At 35.6% G+C, this 21977-nt stretch overlaps 2 non-coding genes across 2 annotated transcripts; one reads left to right on the top strand and one right to left on the bottom strand.

The window, feature by feature from the left end:
- Positions 1-10759: 10759 nt before the first annotated feature.
- LOC112774857 (small nucleolar RNA R71) lies at positions 10760-10865 on the bottom strand. Its single transcript, XR_003189315.1, has one exon. It is a non-coding gene; the product is annotated as a small nucleolar RNA R71 (small nucleolar RNA).
- An 8408-nt stretch (positions 10866-19273) lies between these two features.
- LOC112774402 (small nucleolar RNA R71) lies at positions 19274-19381 on the top strand. The gene has a single exon (XR_003188894.1). It is a non-coding gene; the product is annotated as a small nucleolar RNA R71 (small nucleolar RNA).
- The last annotated feature ends 2596 nt before the right edge of the window (positions 19382-21977 follow it).

Genomic DNA, 21977 nt, shown 5'->3' with positions numbered 1-21977 from the left:
ATATATACATGGTTTCTGCACACACACGGTGCAAATATATACAAACTACACAGTATATATTTAAAGAATGCACTATATATATATATATATATATATATATATATACATGGTGCAAATGTGTACAAACTACACATTATATATGAAGTATCTTTTAGTCTTTGTTTATATTTTTTTGAAAGGTAAATTTTTGGCCTTTTTAAATATGTTGTGGTATTTTAGTCTCTTTAAATATATTTTTGTAATTTTATTAGTATATTTGTATAGAGACAACTGTGAGAAAAACACGAGGACCTACGCAGTGCTTGAAGATTCATGTAAGACAGTTGGAAGATAAAGAAGAAATTACTCTAGATATTGAAGGAGAGGCAATTGGTCCTACTGATGAAGATGTAAACAACTTGAGCAAATTTTTGGGCACGGTGGCAAGAAATTCAGATTTTTGTCCATTAATTTACACAAATTAGAAGGGGATTAAGGATAAAGAGGTTATTTGGGAATATGTTCAAGTGAGAATATTAGTCTTGTTTTTTTTTAAAAACTTAAGAAAACATGCACATATATTTTATCCTTACTATCAAATAATATTTGTATTTTGTAGGCTAAATTCAATATTCCAATTCAAGGAAAAAAGATGGTGCTTGCTCGTGTCAATGACAATTGGAGACGGTATAAGACCACAATCAAGCAAACTCACTTTTTGCCATACAAATGTATTAATGAGATGCTGAAAAATCGTCCTAAAAGCATACCTGAGAGTCATTTTCGAAAGTTGATTGCTTATTGGAGAACTGAGAAAGTTAAGGTAAGCTATGTGAAACCTAGTTTAATTATTTATGCAATTATATTATATACATTTATGACCGAAAAGTGATGACTTTTTTATAATATTTGTCTCTTGCTATGTAGAAAATGTCTGCGCAAAATAAGAAAAATAGGGCACAACAGAAATTTGTGCATCGGAAGGAGCCAATAAGTTTTGCAAGAATATACGTGCAAGATTGGTACAATTTTTAAACCTTGTATATTTGTGTCTCTTGCAGTATGTGTCTTTGAGTATCAAGTATATGTTGATTTAAGAAACTAAACTTATTTTAACTCTATATAAATGCTATTGGAACTGAACTTACAGGCTGCTTCTAAGGAAAATAATGAATCACCTACTCAAGCAGAAATGTTTGTTGAGACTCGCCAAAACATAAAGGGCAAATCATTGGATGAAGACACTTTGGATGTTATTGTAAGTATTGGGAGTTAATTTAGGTAAAATAGGTTATGGTTTCTTGTGCCCTGATGATATTCTTAATTTGTAGTATTTGCTTGGATATTGTCAATATATATTTTTAGTCCAATTGTTTAATTAGTTACATTATTTTTTTTATTATTCTTATTTTTCTTTAAATTAACATAGGCACATCTACAAGCTGAGAATAAAAAGTCTAAAGAATCGGCAATTAGAGCTTTCCAATCCATATTTGGGAAAGAGAAGGCAGGGCGAGTGCGATACCACGGAAGAGTTACCACACCAACTTTGTTGAAGAAAAATGAAGAAATTGCCACCCTTAAGCAGCAACATGCAGCTGAAAAAGCAACATTAGAGGGTAAGGTTGATGTGATGCAAAAAGAAGTAGATGAACTAAAGTCTCTTGTTAGGATAATGCTGCAACAAAAAAGCTCAGGAGTGGACCTTGAGATTTTAGCTGCTCAACTAGGAAGCACTCCAGGCAGTCCGAACAATGATGCTAATGAGAAGGTATTATTTGTTATAAAACTTGCTATAAGTGATCATATTTTAAATAATTGTTGATTTATGTTGAAATTGATTCAATCGTTTTTTGTATCCAAATAGAAGAATGTTTTATATACCTCTATCTTCTCTCTCAAATATTTTCTTAGCAAACATTATTAGTATTAGAAATGTGTAATTTTATATTTTATTTACTATTTTTTGTTTTGTTTACAGGAAAATCATGTTGAAGGGGAAATCGAACTTAATTAAGGTCACAAATTTTGAAGTGCAAATGTTAGAGAGTAAAAGTCATGAATTTGTGGACATGATGATGATAAACCTCCTTGTTACTTAGCTTTTTCAACTCTCTTTTGTTATTATATTTTTTGCAAATTTAGATGATATAGTTCCAGGTTGTTATGGTTTAGGCTAGTATTATGGTATTTTGAAAAATGATGATAATACAATTAGAAGTAATTATGACTTAGACTAGTATTATGGCATTTTGCAATGATGATGTAATGTAAGATTGTGGATTTTACATAATACTTTATATATCATATTTGATGGTAAATGTTCAATTACTTCTTTTTAATAATTTGATTCAAATAATTAAGATCATTTATTGACACTAAATTAAAAAAATAGTTGGAACTAATTTCACTACAACATGAGAAAATTGTTGTAAATAAAGAATTAAATAATTACAAAAATCGTTGTCAAAAGTTACAAAAGACAATGGTCTTAAAACTGTTGCCAAAGGCAGACACACAATGACAATGGTATTAAAACCGTTGCAAAAAATGAAGGCAACAACTTAAAACCGTTGTTTTTGTAAACAACAAAACTACATCAGTTTAAAATCGTTGCCTATTTAGCTATGGTATTAAACGTTGATTTTATCAAAGACAACGGTTCAAAATCGTTGTCTATACAGTAACGGTTCAAAACCATTCCTTAAAAATAATTGTCAAAACCGTTGTCTATAGCAGTCACTATGGCAACGATTTTTTTGTTTTCGTTGCCTTAGATAAAAAATCATTGCCTTTGAGCATTGGCAACGGTCGCATATACCACAGGTCAAAAACCGTTGCTGAACCGTTGCCTAAAGTTTTAGGAATGGTTTTCTGATTTATAGCAACGGTTTTCAACCGTTGCGAAAAGCCTTATTTGTTGTAGTGTCAATAATCCATGCCATATAAGAATAAAATTATGATTTAGAATTTAGAATTTATTAAATTATTAATTTTATTTTAAATAAAAGTATATATAATGATATAAATTACTTGATTAATAGAAGATGAAAAATGATATATGAATGGAAGGATCAATCCTCATATGTTCATACGAATAAAAATTTGAATTTAAAGGATCCATCCATATGTAAAGGGAGGATCGATTATGGATCAATCCTGTGGGGCTTCTATTTCAAAATAAGAATATGTTTTTGATTTTTTAAAACGTATCCCAACCACCTTCCACATTTATGAAGGTTTGGAATTCTGTAAAAGGAGATTCTTGGGGTATTGTTTCATAACATACACTACCAAATACTTATGTTCTTATATTGTTCATTTCGTAAGTTTTCAGGTGATTTTATTCTCAAATTTGAGAGATATCATTGGAGTAACTCAGTGCTTCATTTGTAACCCATATACTGTTTCTAGAGAGTTTTCAATTTTAGTTTCTTTGAGATTGTAAGAGAATAGTTTGGGAACCTTGGGAGAAAGAAAAAATGGGTGCATTTTTTATTAAAATTTTGAGAATTGAATACATATTCATGCGTTAAATGCTTAAACTATATGCATTTATCTTTTGAAAAAAAGTTTGTGTCTATATTATGTTTTAAAAGAAAAAAAAAGAAAAAAATGAGAAAATAATAAAAAAGGGACAAAGGTTACCCCGAAAGAAAAGTATGAAAAATTAATGCATATGTGATGTAAATTGAAAAGAATGTATGAGTATGTGAAAAAGTGAATAATGGGTAGTTAGGTTGCATTATAGTTGAATAGGTTATCATAGCTTAGGTAAAAGTTTAGGCTAATCAAAGATTCAAATTCTAGTCTATTTGACCATATACATCTTTACCTTTACCCTACCCTTATTATAACATTGGGAAAGTTCTCATGATATTTGTATGCATACATTGAATAATTATTGATTGTTAATTAGATGAGTAACAAATCTTAGAAAAAATTATTAGAGAAGAATTGAGTGAATCAACCCTATACACTTGAGCGATTAGAGAGTATACATATCCGGTGAGGGGTTCGATTGTTCAATTCTATGTTTCCAACTATTATGATCTCTTATCTTGCAAGTTGTTCATTCTTTTTAGAACTCAAACTTTTTCATGGGACTACATTGATTGCATATTGTTTTAGCCCTATTTGTTATATACTTTCTTGAAAATTAAATTGTTTTGACCAAGTAGATACAATACATACAAGTAGATACAAGCTCTTCATGGTTCTAAGCAAGCTCCAAGAACTTGGTTTGAACAACTGACACTATCGTTAGATTTTATGTAGGATTTGTATAATATTTTGTTTGGCCAAAATATTATCATCGGATTTGGTAGCCCGCCCCAAAATCCAATGGTACGTTTTGGCGTGAATAGGTAATTTGATGGTGCCAACATTACCATCGAATTTACCGATGAAAAAATCTGACGGTAACGTTAAAAAATGAAATGCGTCATTTTGATAACTAGCAAATTGTTTCCATCAGATCTTTCGCCAGTGAATCCAACGATAAATTTGGGAGAAATTTGAAACGCACCCCTTCTCTCTCATTCTGCGAATCCTCTTTTCCTCTATTCTCCTCCTCTCTCTTCTTTTTCCTTCTCCCTCCTCCGTTTGGCTGCTGTAACCCTCCTCTCTCGTTGCTACTATTGTGGGAGTATCGTAGCAACTTTTTGTCATGTCTCCTCCCACCGCCAACTTTATCTATCGTAGAATTTTTTCCAACAGTAATAGCAAATAAAAATGGCCACTCTGAAGTAATTACCCTCGAAACATCAAATTCCTAAAATCTGCTAGTAAATAATTATTGGTGACATTTATACTATCTTCATTGAGATAAAAGAGCCCCAACCTTGAGAAACACAATAATCTTGAAAAAAACAAAGCTCATCATTATCTTGTTGGGGCACCCTTCAACCCTCATTGGTCAACCTTACTCCAACCTGATGAGCGGATAATTTATATGCTTTTTGACATTGTTTTTAGGTAGTTTTTAATATAATTTAGTTAGTTTTTACTATGTTTTTATTAGTTTTTATGCAAAATTCACATTTCTGGACTTTACTATGAGTTTGTGTGTTTTTCTGTGATTTCAGGTATTTTCTGGCTGAAATTGAGGGACCTGAGCAAGAATCTGATTCAGAGGCTGAAAAAGGACTGCAGATGCTATTGGATTCTGACCTCCCTACACTCGAAATGGATTTTCTGGAGCTACAGAAACCCAATTGGCGCGCTCTCAATTGCGTTAGAAAGTAGACATCAAGAGCTTTCCAGAAATATATAATAGTCTATACTTTGCCCGAGTTTTGACGACGCAAACTGGCGTTCAAACGCCAACTTCCTACCCTATTCTGAAGTTAAACGCCATAAACAGGTTACAAACCAGAGTTAAACGCCACAAACAGGTTGCAACCTGATGTTTAACTCCAAGAGAAGTCTCTACACTTGAAAGCTTCAATGCTCAGCCCAAGCACACACCAAGTGGGCCCCGAAAGTGGATTTCTACACTATCTGCACTTAGTTACTTATTTTCTATAACCATAGCTACTAGTTTAGTATAAAAACTACTTTTAGAGATCTATTCTGAATCCAGTTTTCATATTTCGAAACTGAGACCTTTGTACAGGTTTGGAGGCTGGCCTCATGGCCATGCCTGGACCTTCATCACTTATGTATTTTCAACGGTGGAGTTTCTACACCTCATAGATTAAGGTGTGGAGCTCTGCTGTTCTTCATGAATTAATGCAAAGTACTATTGTTTTTCTATTCAACTCAAGATTATTCTTATTCTAAGATATTCACTCGCACTTCAACCTATTGAATGTGATGATCCGTGACACTCATCATCATTCTTGCCTATGAACGCGTGCATGACAACCACTTTCGTTCTATCTGCAATAGCTTGAGTGTGTATCTCTTAGCCTCCTGGTTCACGATCAGAGTCTTCGTGGTATATGCTAGAATTATTGGCGGCCATTCCTGAGATCCAAAAAGTCTAAACCTTGTCTGTGGTATTCCGAGTAGAATCTGGGGAGGGATGACTGTGACGAGCTTCAAACTCGCGAGTGTTGGGCGTAGTGACAGACGCAAAAGGATCAATGGATCCTATTCCAACATGATCGAGAACTGACAAATGATTAGCCATGCGGTGACAGCGCATTTGGACCATTTTCACTGAGAGGACGGATGGTAGCCATTGACAACGATGATCCCCCAACATATAGCTTGCCATGGAAAGGAGTATGAATGATTGAATGAAGACAGTAGGAAAGCAGAGATTCAGAAGGAGCAAAGCATCTCCATACGCTTATCTGAAATTCTCACCAATGAATTACATAAGTATTTCTATCTTATTTTATATTTTATTTATATTTTAATTATCAAAACCTCATAACTATTTGAATATGCCTGACTGAGATTTACAAGATAACCATAGCTTGCTACAAGCCGACAATCTCCGTGGGATCGACCCTTACTCACGTAAGGTTTATTACTTGGACGACCCAGTGCACTTGCTGGTTAGTTGTGCGGAGTTGTGAAAAGAGTTGAGATTAAGATCATGCGTACCAAGTGTTTGGTGCCGTTTCAGAGATCACAATTTCGTGCACCACAACCCTCTCTCACAATCCCTTTGTCGGTGCTCCCTTCGTCAGCGCTCCCTCCGTCGGCGCTGTAAACCCGTAATCTTCCATTGATACTCACTTTCTCCTTGCAAATCCTCCCTCAACTCTCACTCTCTCTTGCAAACCCTTCGTCGATGCTCGCTCTCTCTCACAAATACTCAGTCATCGCTTCTCCCTTCATGGATCAGCACCCGTCGCTGCCTCTCCCCTGACAACCCGTAACTGTCCTTCTCTTGTAACTTTCGTTGTTGCTCAACCCTCATATCACCATTATACAAGGTACTCCTTGATGTTTCTGGCCCTCACCTTAATCTTTCTGGATATATAATTTCAAGTAGTAGCTTCTAATGTGTGTTAACTCATAAGCAACTGTTTAGAAACTGATGTCTTGACATTTTTAGTGATTTTATATATTTTTTAGTAGTTTTCTTATCCTTTATATTAAATATTTTTTTATGTTTTTATAATTTAAATGAAGTTTTAATAACTAATCATAAATTTGGAGCTGTTTTAGAATTATTGTGGATTCAGGTTATATTTTCAAGAAAATTTACAACTAAAGAGTAATTTGCAAATGCTGATCCTGATCTCTTCATACTCAAGTAATCATAACTTGAGCTATAGAGGTCTAAATGAGGTAGTTCTAATGCGTTAGAAAGCTAACATCTAGAGCTTCAGAGTGATATGCATATGTCTATAGTGGATGTTGAGTATGAGCCGTGCACGCCACAATTCTTTTCCATCGGTGCCCAGTGCACAAACACCAGCGTCCAGCGCCCAACTACCAGTGCTTGGCGCCCAAATGTGAATCCCAGCATCCAAATTGGGCGCCCAACACCCAAAACCTCAAGCCTAGCACCCAAAAGCATGAAACCTAGTGCCGAGGCAAATCCACCTTCCAGAAAGTTTCGAATTAAGCCCAAATCTCCAAATTTAAGTGATTAGTTGTTGTTAAATTCTTCTAGAAAGATAAGATTTGATTTTAGTTTCAGTTAGGATTTGAATTATTAATATTAGTTATCTTATTCTTTCTAAAGATAATATAAGATTTAGTTTTGAATTTGAATTTTAGGTAGAAGTAGGATATAAATAAGTGAACGTAGTTCACAGAGGGAGGCATCTGGGGGATCGGAGATCTTTGGATCCCAAACCAAGATCTCATACCTTCATCTTCCACTCTTCTCTTTAGTTTTCTTTATTATCATGAGTAAGTAAACCTCCAAGCTCTGTTTGGTTTATATATTTATAATGTGAGTGTTTTCTTTATTTTATTTCATGCTTTTTTACTTTTTAAGATTGAGTTTCGTTCTTCATTACTAATGGTTTGAAGTATTAGAAAATATTATTATTCTGTCTTAGATTTTGTTATTACTTTAGAAAAATTAATTTTGGAATTAGCTTGAAACTCATCTCATAATCTTCAATTATTTAGAACTAGTCTCTGAATACCTAACATATAATTCAACTAGGTATAGTTTTTGAATATTGTGTGGCTTAAAATCGAAACCGTTCTTCACCTCTTCTCTTGATTAGATGACCAAGGGATTGGCAATTTATTATGTAAAGAGAAATTGAATTATCAAGGAATTGGAATTTAGTTATCAATGATTTACTATGAAAAGATTTTTTGTATAAGTTGAAATAAGAAAGCATAAGCATTGTTCTTCTAAGAATCAAACATCTCCAAAGCCTTCAACATTCTCATTCATAGATTACTTCTTAATTCTCTAAGCCTTTTCTCGCCTAATAATCTAAACAAAATCAATTCTCTCTTATTCGTTCTTTTTTTTCTTTAAGATCCACAATCCTCTTGCCAAGGTTTGATTGATCTAATTAGAGATTCAATTAGACGTTTCTGCCTCAATCTGTTAATCCTCGTGGGAACGATACTCACCGTGGTATTACCTGAACGATTTGGTGCACTTGCCAATATCCGAGCACATTAAATTTTGGCTCATCAGAAACTTAATTGATTTTTGGGTAATTTTATATTATCAAGATGCATCAGTTATTTTCTGTTAATTTGTTGAGTTATTGATAAATATTTTGCCTTTTTCAGCTAAAAAGTTTTGATTAATGTCTTAGTAATAGGAATGTTGATGCCTTGAAATCTTTAGTGATTTTTACATATCTTTTTTTGTAGTTTTCTTATGTTTAATTTGAAGTTTCCTTATTTTAAATGAAGTTTTCATAGCTAATCATATATTTAGAGTTATTATAGAATTATTGTGCATTCAGGATTGTTCTTTAAAAAAATAATATGATGAAAAGCAAACAAGGAAGGTATCAAGTGAACTCGTAGAAAAACATGGTGCTAAACGCCCAAGATTCATAAAAAAGGGCACCCAGCATCTAAGGAACCAAATCCTAGCACCCAAGGAACTAAAGCCCAGTGCCCAAAAGGCACCCACGCCTTTGGTGAAGCAATCAAAGGCTGGCTCCCAATGCTAGAAAGTGGGCACCATACGCCCATGCTTCCAAAGCCCAATTTCAAGGCTGGCGCCCAACTTCTGAAGCCTGGTGCCCAGCGCCAGCAATTCCACCGAAGGGCACCTAGCACCCATGCTTGGTGCCTAAATTTGAAGACTATTTTACCTCCCATAGGTAAAAAATGCATTGGTGTCCAGCGCTAAATGCTCAAGTCTAGCACCCAGAACATCAAGTCTTCAAGTTAGGCGCCCAGACTTCAACTTCAGCGCTAGGCCCAAAATTCTCTTCCAAAAATTTTTTACTCGGCCCAGACTTTTTAAGATTTGAATGATTAGTTATAGTTAGCTTCTTCTCGAAAGATAAGATTTGGTTTTAGTTAAGATTTGATTTGTTGGTTTAGTTATCTTATCCTTCGAAAGATTAGATTTATTTTTGAATTTGAATTTTAGTATAGGATTTACGATATAAATAACGAAGAGATGATTCACGAATCTATCATCAATGATCCAACATCTCATTCATTAGTTTTAGTTTATATTTCTATTTATCATGAGTCACTAATCCTCTTTTGTTAGGGTTAGGAGCTCTATTTGATTTTCATAGATTGGTAATTAGATTGTTTATTTTATTTTGATTAACGCATTGATACTTTTTCAAGAATTAAGTTTCGTTCTTCATCTTAATGGTTAGAAGTATTAGGGAATATTCCACTTCTATTTTGGATCTCTTTATTCTCTTAGAAAAGTTAATATCGGGATTAGCTTGAAACTCTTTCTCATAATTTTTAAACTGACCAGGAATAGCTTTTGAAAGGTTGTGCGATGTTAAATTGGAATTGTGCTTAATCTCTTTTCTTAATTGATTGACTAAGGAATTGGTGAACCTTAACATCTCATTCCACTGTTTATTTCTCTAACTATTTCGTACGAATTCATTCACACAAAACACTCTACTTTACTATTTCAAGATTCATATCCATCCTCTTGTAAAGGTTCGGTTGATCTAATTAGAAGTTGCTTACTCAATCATTTAATCCTCGTGAAAATGATATCCACTCACTGTGGTATTACTTGAAGCGATTTGGTGCACTTGGCAAGAGTAGTGCCATCAAGTTTTGACATGTGAAGTTTTAGACAACACACATTTTATTGAATCACTAAATTAGATCTTTCAATCTTCTTTTTATTCTTCTTCTTTATTCTATATAGTGAATTTTATTTATTTATTTATTTTTGTATTTTTGTTTGTAAGGGAGAGAAAATTTCACACTCTTTAATCCTGAAATAGAAATAACATTTGCACAATTAAGGAGGAAATAAAGTGCTAAGAGAGAAGAAGAAGAGAGAATGATAAAGGAGAACAACAATGTGAGAATGACCATTGGTGATTATACCACACCTACCATTGATAGCTGTGGAAGCAGCATAATGAGGCCCATGGTTCAAGCAAACAATTTTGAACTAAAACCCTCACTAATTAATGTAGTGCAGCAAGATCATTTTAGTGGTAGCCCTCTAGAGGATCCTAATGTCCACATAGCTAGTTTTCTGCAACTTTGCAACACGATAAAGAGTAATAGAGTTAGTCCCAAACCCATTTAGTTATGACTATTTCCATTCTCTTTGAAAGATAGAAATAAGCAATGGCTCCAAGCTCAACCTCTGGGTAGCAGAACATCGTAGAAGGATTTAGTTAACAAATTTTTAACTAAATATTTCTCACTCTAGAAGTTGGCTCGGTTGAGGAATAACATAAATTCTTTCTCCCAAAAGAATGATGAATCACTCTATAAAGCATGGGAAAGATACAAGGAGATACTCAAAAAATGCCCACATCATACTTTCCCTGAGTGGATGCAAATATAAAATTTTTATGATGGAGTCTCAGAAGCCTCAAGAACCATGATCGACTCATCGGCAAAAGGTTCATTACATAGAAAGACACCGGAAGAAGCATTGGAGTTGATCGAAATAGTGGCAGCCAATAATTTCATGTACTCATCCGAAAGAACCTCAAAAAAGGGAGTGATGGCATTGGACACCATGTACACAATCCTAGCACAAAATAGAATTATGTCTTAACAAATCTTCTCGTTCACAATACAACTAAAACAGAGGCAAGTTTTAGTAATTGGAATACAAGCTACATGTGACTTGTGTGGAGGGGCACATCAAAGTGAAGGGTGTGAATTATTCAAAGAAGTTCGTCCATTCAATGAGAAAGTGAATTTCACGGGACATTCCTCAAAGCCAGAGAACAATCCGTTTTCAAAATCTTACAACCCTGACTGACTGGAAGAATCACCCTAATTTTCCTTCAATGTTCTATACCAAAAGTAAGTAAACTCTCAGAAATCATTACCTTTTGAGCTTGCCATATAAAAACTTCCCCAATCCACTAATGCATTTGTTCAATAAACCCAAAGCTTCTTGTAAGAAACAAGAGTAAATTTCAAAATCAATAAGCTTTTATCAAAAATCTAGAAGTGCAAGTGGGACAGATTGCCAAGCAATTGATAGAGAAGCCAACAAATTTCTTTCCAAGTGACACAGTACCAAATCCTAGAGAGGAGTACAAGGCTATCAAATTAAAGAATGGAATAGTAGTTAACAGGGAGATTCCCAAGGTGAATGAAGGACAAGTTGAGGAGCCTTCAAAAGAGAAAAAGGATGAGAAATAAAAAAAAGAAGATTGCTCCTACATAAATAAAAAAGGAGAATGTGAAAGCCTATTGACCAAGAATTCCATATCTTCAATGGCTATAGAAGCAGAATCAGGAGAATTAATTCTTTGAATTTCTTGAGGTGTTTAAGAAGCTGCAAATCGACATTTCTTTTGCAGAAGCTTGAGAACAAATGCCGCACTATGCTAAGTTCATGAAGGAACTGAATCCAAGAAAAAAAACCCTCAAGGAGGATGAAACAGTGATACTCACCAAGGAATGCAGTGCACTTGTTCAAAGAAAACTACCACAGAGGCTGAAAGATTTCGAAATTTTCTAAATCCCTTGTATAATTGGGGATGTCACAATCGAAAAGGATGTTGTGAATTAGGGGCAAGCATTAATTTGATGCCCCTGTCTATGATGAGAAAGCTACAAATTGAAAAAGTGAAGCCAACAAAAGTATCCTTGCAACTGGCCAACAGATCAATAAAGTTTCCATATGGGATATGGTGCAAAATTTAGAATGTCCACAACTGAACCGGCAAGTGCACCAGGTCGTCCATGTAATACTTTAGGTAAGTGAAGGTCAATCCCACGAGGACTGAGGAATTGAGCAACAATGGTCAACTGATTGGCTTAGTCAGGTAAACAGAAGAGTTAGTTTGGTGGGTTGTAAAAGCATTAAATAATTGAACAAGAGTAAAGAAAGCAAATAATGAATTTGGTGTAGAAATTAATGAGAGAAATATTTAAAGTATCAGAGATGTTTACTTTTCTGGATTTAGGTTTCTTACTAACTATTTTAATGATGCAAGATTCATTTAATGGCAAACTGTAATTGACTAAACCGTAATCCCTTAGTGATTTAGTCTCCTCTAACCTTCATTAACCGACAATCTCTTGGTCACTTGATTCTGAATAGAAGGCTAAGTTCAAATCTAGTTTATGGCCATAAAAACCCTAATTACCCAAGGTTAAATGGATTATATGTCACATATCCAGATTAGTTCAAGTAATTAGAAATTTTGGAAGAATTTTCTTTCAAACTATGTTGAGGTGAATGACCTATTGGTGCACGAAATTGTGATCTTTAGCAACGGCGCTAAAAAAACTTGGTACGCACATTTATAATCTCAAATTCTTTTTCACAACTCCGATACAACTAACCAGCAAGTGCACTGGGTCATCCAAGTAATAAACCTTACGTGAGTAAAGGTCGATCCCACGGAGATTGTCGGCTTGAAGCAAGCTATGGTCACCTTGTAAATCTCAGTCAGGCAGATTCAAATGGTTATGGGATTTTGATAATTATGATATAAAATATAAAATAGGATAGAGATACTTATGCAATTCATTGGAGAGAATTTCAGATAAGCGTATGTAGATGCTTTTGTTCCTTCTGAACCTCTACTTTCCTACTGCTTTCATCCAATCATTCATACTCCTTTCCATGGCAAGCTGTATGTTGGGCATCACCGTTGTCAATGGCTACTTCCCATCCTCTCAGTGAAAATGGTCCAAATGCGTTGTCATCGCACGGCTAATCATCTGTCGGTTCTCGATCATGTTGGAATAGGATCCATTGATCCTTTTGCGTCTGTCACACGCCCAACACTCGCGAGTTTGAAGGTCGTCACAGTCAACCCATCCCAGATCCTACTCGGAATACCACAGACAAGATTTAGACTTTCCGGATCTCAAGAATGGTCGGCAATAATTCTAGCTTATACCACGAAGACTCTGATATTTCGGAATGGAGGCTAAGAGATAAACGCTCAATCCAAGGTTGAACGGAAGTGGTTGTCAGGCACACGTTCATAGGTTGAGAATGGTGATGAGTGTCACGGATCATCACATTCATCATGTTAAAGTGTAAGCGGATGTCTTAGAATAGGAATAAGCTTGAATTGAATAAGAAAATAATAGTACTTTGCATTAATTCATGAGGAACAGCAGAGCTCTACACCTTAATCTATGGTGTGTAGAAACTCTACCGTTGAAAATACATAAGTGAAGAAGGTTCAGGCATGGCTGAATGGCCAACCCCCTAAACGTGATCTCAGAACATAAAATTATTCAAAGACTAACCAGAGATGTGAAATAAATCACTAAAAGTAGTTTTTATACTAAACTAGTAGCTAGGGTTACATAAGATAAGTAAATGATGTAGAAATCCACTTCTAGGCCCACTTGGTGTGTGCTTGGGCTGAGTATTGAACTTTCATGTGTAGAGACTTTTTTTAGAGTTAAACGCCAGGTTGTAGCCTGTTTCTGGCGTTTAACTCTGATTTAAAACCTGTTTCTGGCGTTTAACTCTAGAATAGGACAGGGAGTTGGCGTTTGAACGCCAGTTTGCATCGTCAAAACTCGTGCAAAGTATGGACTATTATATATTGTTGGAAAGCCCTGGATGTCTACTTTCCAACGCAATTAAGAGCGCGCCAATTGAGTTTCTGTAGCTCCAGAAAATCCATTTCGAGTGCAGGGAGGTCAGAATCCAACAGCATCTGCAGTCCTTCTTCAGCCTCTGAATCAGATTTTTGCTCAAGTCCCTCAATTTCAGCCAGAAATTACCTGAAATCACAGAAAAACACAGGAACTCATAGTAAAGTCCAGAAATGTGATTTTTATTTAAAAACTAATAAAAATATACTAAAAACTAACTAAATCATACTAAAAACTATGTAAAAATAATGCCAAAAAGCGTATAAATTATCCGCTCATCACAACACCAAACTTAAATTGTTGCTTATCCCCAAGCAACTGAATATCAAATAGGATAAAAAGAAGAGAATATACTATTAAATTCCAGAATATCAATGAAACTTAGCTCCAATCAGATGAGCAAGACTAGTAGCTTTTTGCCTCTGAATAGTTTTGGCATCTCACTTTATCCTTTGAGGCTCAGAATGATTGGCATCTATAGGAACTCAGAATTTAGATAGTGTTATTGATTCTCCTAGTTTAGTATGTTGATTCTTGAATACAGCTACTTTATGAGTCTTGGCCGTGGCCCTAAGCACTTTGTTTTCCAATATTACCACCTGATACATAAATGCCACAGACACATAACTGGGTGAACCTTTTCAGATTGTGACTCAACTTTGCTAGAGTCCCCAATTAGAGGTGTCCAGGGTTCTTAAGCACACTCTTTTTGCTTTGGATCACGAATTTAACCACTCAGTCTCAAGCTTTTTACTTGACACCTTCACGCCACAAGCACATGGTTAGGGACAGCTTGGTTTAGCCGCTTAGACTAGGATTTTATTCCTTTGGGCCCTCATAACCACTGATGCTCAAAGCCTTGGATCCTTTTTACCCTTGCCTTTTGGTTTAAAGGGTTATTGGCTCTTTGCTCTTGCCTTTTGGTTTTAAGAGCTCTTGGCTATTTCTGCTTGCTTTTTCTTCTTTTTCTTTCTTTTTTTCTTTTTTTCACCATTTTATTTTTTTTTTCTCGCAAGCTTTGCTTTTCACTGCTTTTTCTTGCTTCAAGAATCATTTTTATGATTTTTCAGATTATCAATAACATTTCTCCTTTTTCATCATTCTTTCAAGAGCCAACAATTTTAACATTCATAAACAACAATATAAAAAATATGCAATGTTCAATCATTCATTCAGAAAACAAAAAGTATTGCCACCACATCAAAATAATTAAGCTAACTTCAAGGATGAATTTGAAATCCATGTACTTCTTGTTCTTTTGTTTTTAGAACATTTTTCATTTAAGAGAGGTGATGGATTCATAGGACATTCATAGCTTTAAGGCATAGACACTAGATACTAATGATCATGTAATAAGACACAAACATAAATAAAAATAAAGCATAGAGAATGAAAACAGAAAAGATAAATAGACAAGGAGATTAAGGAACGGGTCCACCTTAGTGAGGGTGGCGTCTTCTTCCTCTTGAAGAACCAATGGTGTTCTTGAGTTCCTCTATGTCTCTTCCTTGCCTTTGTTGCTCCTCCCTCATAGCTCTTTGATCTTCTCTAATCTTATGGAGAATGATGGAGTGCTCTTGGTATTTCATCCTTAGTTGTCCCATGTTGGAACTTAATTCTCCTAGGGAGGTGTTGATTTGCTCCCAATAGTTTTGTGGAGGAAAGTGCATCCCTTGAGGCATCTCAGGGATTTCATGGTGAGGAATTTCCTCATGCTCTTGTTGAGGTCCATGATCTCTTGTTTGCTCCATCCTTTTCTTAGTGATGGCCTTGTCCTCATTAATGAGGATATCTCCCTCTATGTCAATTCCATCCGAATTGCAGAGGTGGCAAATGAGGTGAGGAAAGGCTAACCTTGCCAAAGTGGAGGACTTGTCAGCCACCTTGTAGAGTTCTTGAGGTTTGATCTCATGAACTTCTACTTCCTCCCCAATCATGATACTATGGATCATGATGGCTCGATCCACAGTTACTTCGGATCGGTTACTAGTAGGAATGATAGAGCATTGGATAAACTCCAACCATCCTCTAGCTACAGGCTTAAGGTCCGGTCTTCTCAATTGAACCGGGTTGCCTCTTGAGTCAACTTTCCATTGAGCTCCTTCCACACATATGTCCATGAGGACTTGGTCCAACCTTTGATCAAAGTTGACCCTTCTAGTGTAGGGGCATGCATTTTCTTGCATCATTGGCAAGTTGAACGCTAATCTTACATTTTCCGGACTGAAATCTAAGTATTTCCCCCGAAACCATTGAAAGCCAATTCTTTGGATTCGGGTTCATACTTTGATCATGGTTCCTAGTGATCCATGCGTTTGCATAGAACTCTTGAACCATTAAGATTCCGACTTATTGAATAGGATTGGAGAGTACTTCCCAACCTCTTCTTCTAATCTCTTGTCGGATCTCCGGATACTCGCTCTTTTTGAGCTTAAAAGGGACCTCAGGGATCACCTTTTTCTTGGCCACAACTTCATAGAAGTGGTCTTGATGGACCTTTGAGATGAATCTCTCCATCTCCCATGACTCAGAGGTGGAAGCAATTGCCTTCCCTTTCGTCTTTCTTGAGGTTTCTCTGGCCTTAGGTGCCATTAATGGTTATGGAAAAACAAAAAGCAATGCTTTTACCACACTAAACTTAAAAGGTTTGCTCGTCCTCGAGCAAAAGAAGAAAGAAAGTAGTAGAAGAAGAAGAAAATAGAGGAGATGGAGTGAGAGAGTGTATTCGGCCAAGAGGGGGAAGTAGTGTTTGTGATGTATGAAAATGGAGTAGTGTTAATGGGTTTATATAGGGGTGGAAGAAGGTAGGTTTCGGCCATTAGGGTTGGATTTGGGAAGTAAAAAAATTTGAATTTTGGAGGTAGGTGGGGTTTATGGGGAAGAGTGGATGGATGTGAGTGGTTAAGGGTATTTGAGGAAGAGGTATGGAGGTGATTGGTGAAGGGTATTTGGGGAAGAGTGTTATGAAAAGGTGTGAAGAGGAGAGAAGAAGAGGTGGGGTAGGTGGGGATCCTGTGGGGTCCACAGATCCAGAAGGGTCAAGGACTTAGCATCCCTGCTCCATTTAGGCATGCAAAACACCCTTAGAATGCATGTCTGGCGTTAAACGCCAGCTTGCTGCTTGTTTCTGGCGTTTAACGCCAGCTTTTCTCCCATTCTTGGCGTTAAACGCCAGTTTGGTGCTTGTTTCTAGCGTTTAACGCCAGCTTGATGCTTTTTTCTGGCGTTAAACGCCAGTTTGATGCTTCTTACTGGCGTTTAAACGCCAGTAAGCTCTTCCTCCAGGGTGAGCTATTTTTAATGCTGTTTTTCATTCTGTTTTTGATTTTTCAGCTATTTTTGTGACTTCATATGATCATCAACCTAAAGAAAACATAAAATAGCATTGGAAAATAAATAGATATAATTAAATAACATTGGGTTACCTCCCAACAAGTGCTTCTTTAATGTCAATAGCTTGACAGTGAGCTCTCATAGAACCTCATAGAAGATCAGAGCAATGTTGGGGCCTCTCAATACCAAACTTAGAGTTTGGTTGTGGCCTCCCAACACCAAACTTAGAGTTTGAATGTGGGGGTTTTGTTTGACTCTGTTCTGAGAGAAGCTTCTCATGCTTCCTCTCCATGGTTATAGAAGGAGAACCTTGAGTCTTAAATACAAGGTAGTCCTCATTCAACTGAAGGACCAACTCTCCTCTGTCAATATCAATCACAACTTTTGCTGTGGCCAGGAAAGGTCTGCCAAGGATGATGGATTCATCCTCATCCTTCCCAGTGTCTAGGATTATGAAATCAGCAGGGATGTAAAGGCTTTCAACCTTCACTAGCACTTCCTCTACTAGTCCATAAGCCTGTTTCATAGATTTATCTACCATCTCTAGTGAGATTCTTGCAGCTTGTACTTCAAAGATTCCTAGTTTCTCTATTACAGAGAGGGGCATGAGGTTTATCCCTGACCCCAGGTCACATAGAGCCTTCTCAAAGGTCATGGTGCCTATGGTACAAGGTATGAAGAATTTTCCGGGTTCCGGTTTCTTCTGAGGTAATTTCTGCCTCATTAATGCATTCAGTTCATTGGTTAACAAGGGGGGTTCATCCTCCCAAGTCTCAGTACCAGATAACTTGGCATTCAGCTTCATGATTGCTCCTAGATACTTAGCAACTTGCTCTTCAGTGATGTCTTCATCCTCTTCAGAGGAAGAGTATTCATCAGAGCTCATGAATGGCAGAAGGAGGTTCAATGGAATCTCTAGGGTCTCTGTATGAGCCTCAGATTCCTTTGGTTCCTGAAAGGGGAACTCCTTTCTGTTCAGAGGACGTCCCATGAGGTCTTCTTCACTGGGATTCATGTCCTCCTCCTCCTCTGGGCATTCGGCCACACCAAGTAAGGTTATGGCCTTGCATTCTCTCTTGGGATTTTCTTCTGTATTGCTTGGGAGAGTACTGGGAGGAGTTTCAGTAATCTTCTTACTCAGCTGACCCACTTGTGCCTCCAAATTTCTAATGGAGGACCTTGTTTCATTCATGAAACATAGTATGGTCTTGGATAGACCAAAGACTATGGTTGCCAGGCTAAAATGGCTCTGTTCATAATTCTTTGTCTGTTGCTAAGAAGATGATGGAAAAGGCTTGCTATTGCTAAACCTATTTCTTCCACCATTATTATTGAAGCCTTGTTGAGGCTTCTGTTGGTCCTTCCATGAGAAATTTGGATGATTTCTCCATGAAGGATTATAGGTTTTTCCATAGGGTTCTCCCATGTAATTCACCTCTGCTATTGCAGGGTTCTCAGGATCATAAGCTTCTTCTTCAGAAGATGCTTCTTTAGTACTGTTGGATGTAGCTTGCAATCCATTCAGACTCTGAGAAATCATATTGACTTACTGAGTCAATATTTTGTTCTGAGCTAATATGGCATTCAGAGTATCAATTTCAAGAACTCCCTTCTTCTGAGGTGTCCCATTGTTCACAGGATTCCTCTTAGAGGTGTACATGAACTGGTTATTTGCAACCATTTCAACGAGTTCCTGAGCTTCTGTAGGGGTTTTCATGTGAAGAGATCCTCCTGTAGAATGGTCCAATGACATTTTTGACAACTCAGACAGACCATCATAGAATATACTTATGATGCTCCATTCTGGAAGCATGTCAGTAGGACACCTTTTGATCAGTTGCTTGTATCTTTCCCAAGCTTCATAGAGGGATTCTCCTTCCTTCTGTCTGAACGTTTGGATTTCCACTCTAAGCTTGCTCATCTTTTGAGGTGGAAAGAATTTGGCCAGGAAAGCACTGACAAGCTTATCCCAAGAGTTCAGGCTATCCTTAGGTTGTGAATCCAACCATGTTCTAGCTCTGTCTCTTACAGCAAAAGGGAAAAGCATAAGCCTATAGACCTTGGGATCCACTCCATTGGTCTTGACAGTGTCACAGATTTGCAAGAATTCAGCTAAAAACTGATGAGGATCTTCCATTGGAAGTCCATGAAACTTGCAGTTCTGTTGCATTAGAGAAACTAATTGAGGCTTAAGCTCAAAGTTGTTTGCTCCAATTGCAGGAAGTGAGATGCTTCTTCCATAGAAGTTAGAAGAGGGTGCAATAAAGTCACCAAGCATCTTCCTTGCATCTCCACCATTGTTATTAGGTTCGGCCATGTCTCCTTCTTTTTCGAAAATTTCTGTCAGGTTCTCTCCAGAGAGTTGTGCTTTAGCTTCCCTTAGCTTCATCTTCAGAGTCCTTTCAGGTTCAGGATCAGCTTCAACAAGAATGTTCTTATCCTTGTTCCTGATCATATGAAAAAGAAGAGAACAGAAAAAAAATAATGGAATCCTCTATGTCACAATATAGAGATTCCTTATGTGAGTATAAGAGGAGAAGAATAGAAGGAGGAGAAGAGAAAAACTCGAACACAGAGAAGAAGATGGTGTTCGAATTATGAGTAGAAGAGAAGTGTTAGTATATAATTAAATAAATAGAAGGAGATGAGAGAGGGGGGGAGAAAATTCGAATTTAATTTAAACTAAAAGGAAAAATATTTTTGTTTTTATTTTAAAATGTAGTTAGAATTCGAAAATTACGAGAAGGAGTAAAATTAAAAATTAAAAATTAAAACAATTAGTTAATTAGAAAAAATTTTGAAAAAGTGGATAGGAGTTTTCGAAAATTAGAGAGAGAAAATTAGTTAGGTGGTTTTGAAAAAGATATGATTGAAATAGAAAACTTTTAAAAATAAACTAAAAAGTCAAGTAGTTAATTGAAAAAGATTTGAAAATCAAATTTGAAAGGGTGAGAAGTTAGAAAAGATTTTGAAATTGATTTTGAAAAAGATATGATTGAAATTGAAAAAGATATGATTGAAAATCATTTTGAAAAAGATTTGAATTGGAAATTAAAAAGATTTGATTTTGAAAATTGAAATTGATTACTTGACTAACAAGAAACTAAAAGATATGATTCTAAAATTTAAAGATTGAACCTTTCTTAATAGGCAAGTAACAAACTCAAATTTTTTTGAATCAATCACATTAATTGTTAGTAAATATTTTGAAAAATATGGAATAAAATAAGAAAAAGATTTTTCAAAATCAATTTGAATTTTTGAAAATATGAAAGAAAAATGAAAAAGATTTGATTTAAAAAAAAAGATTTGAAAAAGATAGAATTTTTAAATTGAAAATTTGATTTGACTCATAAGAAACAACTAAATTTTGAAAAATTTTTGAAAAAGTAAACTCAAATATTCGAAATTTATGAGAAGAAAAAGAGAAAGATAATTTTTTATTTTTGAATTTTTTATGAGGAGAGAGAAAAATATAAAAATGATGCAAAACATAAAAATTCAAGATCAAAACACATGAGGCATGCAAGAACACTTTGAATGTCAAGATGAACACCAAGAACACTTTGAAGATCAAGATGAACATCAAGACTTATTTTTGAAAATTTTTAAGAAAAGAAAAAAATGCAGGACACCAAACTTAGAAATTTTCAAACTTTAGACACTAACAAATTGAGAATGCATATGAAAAACAAGAAAAGACACAAAATATGAAAATGCAAAGATCAAACAAAGAAGATCATCAAGAACAACTTGAAGATCATGAAGAACAGTTTCATGCAGGTGTTCTTCGAAAATTTAAAGAAAAATTAAAAAGATGCAATTGACACCAAACTTAAAAATTGACACTAGACTCAAACAAGAAACATCAATTTTTTGGTTTTTATGATTTTATTAATTTTTTTTTGTATTTTTCAAAAATTGTTTGGAAAAAGAAAAATAAGGATTTCAAAATTTTTAATGAGAATTCCAGGAACCATGCAACGTTAGTCTAAAGCTCCAGTCCAGGAATTAGACATGGCTTACTAGCCAACCAAGCTTTCAGTGAAAGCTTCGGTCCAAAACACTAGACATGGCCAATGGCCAGCCAAGCTTTAGCAGATCATTACATACAACAGCTAAATTGCTGAGAAAGACAAAGAAGCTCTTCTAAGGATAGTTGAAACCTCGGTCCAAAAGATTAGACATGGCTTAACAGCCAGCCAGGATTCAACATATCCCATGAAACTCTAGAATTCATTCTTAAAAATTCTGAAGAACATAGAATAATTTATTTTTTTTTGAAATTTTTTTTGAATGATTTTTCCGAAAATAAAAAGAATAAAAACAAAAAGCTTAAAATTAAAATAAAATTACCTAATCTGAGCAACAAGATGAACCGTCAGTTGTCCAAACTCGAACAATCCCCGGTAACGGCGCCAAAAACATGGTGCACGAAATTGTGATCTTTAGAACGGTGCCAAAAAAACTTGGTACGCACGTTTATAATCTCAAATTCTTTTTCACAACTC

The sequence above is a fragment of the Arachis hypogaea genome, chromosome 18, assembly GCF_003086295.3.
Source record: "Arachis hypogaea cultivar Tifrunner chromosome 18, arahy.Tifrunner.gnm2.J5K5, whole genome shotgun sequence".
In the NCBI taxonomy this organism is placed as follows: domain Eukaryota; kingdom Viridiplantae; phylum Streptophyta; class Magnoliopsida; order Fabales; family Fabaceae; genus Arachis; species Arachis hypogaea.
Note: the sequence above shows the minus strand (reverse complement) of the source record. Positions and strands in the feature narration are given on the sequence as shown.